The following is a 2,491-nucleotide window of genomic DNA, read 5'->3' as shown; positions in this document are numbered from 1 at the left end:
ATGATCTAGCACCTACCTATATATAGGTATATATACAGCACCTACCTCCCATGGTTGCTGTGAGAATCAAATGAGATAATGATTGTCAAACAGTGCAGTGCCTGGCACATAGTAAACACCAGATAAACGTTTTTTAAAAATCTTATTTCAACTTTTACTAGATTACCCAAAGGACATATTAGTTTAAAGCCAAAGACATTTTAGCCAATGACATAGCGAAATAAGTGACAAGGAAGATCCCCCATTCACAGAGGATCCATTTCCTCCCAGGCCAGTACTCTAGGGACTCGATGACAAAACCCTGACATAGTTTCTGCCTTAAAGGATGCCCTACTGGAAGGTAGGTACAAGACTGGAAGTACTTGGTTGATTGGCAAATAAGTGGCACAGACAACCACTAGGGGAGTTAAAAAAAAAAGTGAGTGGGAAGGATCAAGTTGGGCAGAGAGAGTGAGGGAAGACATTCTAGAGGCAATAAGATTTGAACTGCATCTTGAAGGATGAGTGGTATAGGTGGATAGGTGGAGGAAGGGAGCAGCAGATGGAACACTTTGAGCTGAAAACATGGGAATGAGAAGGTACAAGGCAAGGAATAGCATGTAAACCAATGGTGCTAGGGATGGCTTGGGAAAGTGAATACTTGGAGAGAAGGCTAAACACGTGAGCAGAATGGAGCAGGCTTTGAACATCAGGCTGAGGAGATCACTGCTCCTAATGTCAGAATGCAGAGCTTCAAAGGGAAGTAAACACACTAATACACGTATTAGTATATATAATATGAAAGTCAGGACTGTTAGGTGGTTCAGTGTATAGAGTGCCAGGCCTGGAGTCAGGAAAACATATCTTATATCTTCCTGAATTCAAATCTGGTCTCTGACACTTACCAGTTGAGTGACCTCAGGAAAGTTCCTTCACCCTATTTGCCTCCGTTTCCTCATCTATAAAATGAGCTGGACAAGGAAGTGGCAAACTACTCCAGTATCTTTGCCAAGAAAACCCCAAATAGGGTAATGAAGAGTCAGACATAATTGAAAAGTGACTAAACGATATTAAGGTTACACATCACACAGTCACAAGCAGTAGGAGTCAGCTACCAAGTAGGGAGAAAGGAGGAGAATTCAGACACATACCAGGAATCTCTTGAGCACTGTGTATGTATCCAAAGGGATGACCGAGACTGAAAGTAACTTGGGAGAGTCCCACCTGTGGCCATGCCAGGATGACCTCAATGGTTTAGAGGCAAGGAATACAAACAGCTACAAAGTGTCAAATGAAGCTTTGGGGAATCAGGTTGAGTCATAAAAACAGTCATCTCTCTTGGATTTCCCACATTTTGGCTTCCTAGTCTAGTGCAGTTTTCCCTGGCTGTGAATCTCTGCATGGCAACCTGTCTTTTGCTATCTTAACCCTTGGATTTCTGTGTTTCACACACAGCTTGCCTAATTAAAAAAAAAAATTAGTCACCTCCCAACTCAGATCCTGCCTCCTCAGCCTCAGACAGAGATCTTTCTCTCTGTTTCACCTGCCCTGAGGTTTCCTAATCATTGGCTCATTCTTGGCCCTGTAACCGCATCAATCTCAGATGAACAGACAGCTTAACCAATTTAGTGGCTGACCTGCTTGCCATGTTGTAAGGCTCCCAGTAGAGGGATCCAGAGACCACATAGCTCAGATATCAGTTGTCTCAGACCTCTGATGAAGTAGCAATAAGGACAAGATTCCTCTGAGCCTCTGGAGAACTCAAACTTCTGGCTGAGGCAGCTCTGAGAAGCAATTTCTCTGGCCCCCGTAGTACTTGGATATCTATCCTACCCAACTTTTTTCCCTAGGTGGGATGGAGAACCTTCTTGGGGTCTTGACCCAGTATAAATTGGGCCACTTCGCTGATAATAGTTCCTCTTGGTCAACGTGGAGAAGCTTTTCAGAATCTCCAGAATTCTGAAACTTCTTTCCCTGACACCGCTCACCCCTGCCCTTTAGGTTGACATAGCAAACTTGTAGTTTTACTGGCTCCAACAGGAGAGAAGGGATCATGATAGAAAATATACTATCTCCTTTTAGATTCTAAACTGAGCTTTAACGTGGAATATCCCTGCTCTTGTGGATAAATTTTTAGGCACCTCAGAGAAATTAACACAGAAGGCATGACTATTGATTTGCTTGCACTTTTCCAGTAATGAGTGTGCACTGACAAATCACTGCCAAACTTCTGTTAACCTGACCAGCATTTTCCGAGCCCACCTGCTAAGAACTGGTTGCAAAATAGGGAGTGTACCAATGCAGACAGGATAGCCCACTCCTACTTCCTGGGCATGCAATTTCAACTAGGCAGGGAATGACTCATGTATCAGCCTGCTTGATAGCATAAATAAGAGGACTTTGGGGATCTCAGTCTTATCCCTCCAGACTGACTGAATCATATATTTTATCCCGTGGACCATCTATTTCTGATGCTCTTAGCTCTCCACTATACTTCCTACATTTAGTGGCA

Source organism: Phascolarctos cinereus, unplaced genomic scaffold, assembly GCF_003287225.1.
Source record: "Phascolarctos cinereus isolate Bilbo 61053 unplaced genomic scaffold, phaCin_HiC Scaffold_4;HRSCAF=312, whole genome shotgun sequence".
Classification (NCBI taxonomy): domain Eukaryota; kingdom Metazoa; phylum Chordata; class Mammalia; order Diprotodontia; family Phascolarctidae; genus Phascolarctos; species Phascolarctos cinereus.
The sequence above is the reverse complement of the archived record's forward strand: the minus strand, read 5'-3'. Positions refer to the sequence as shown.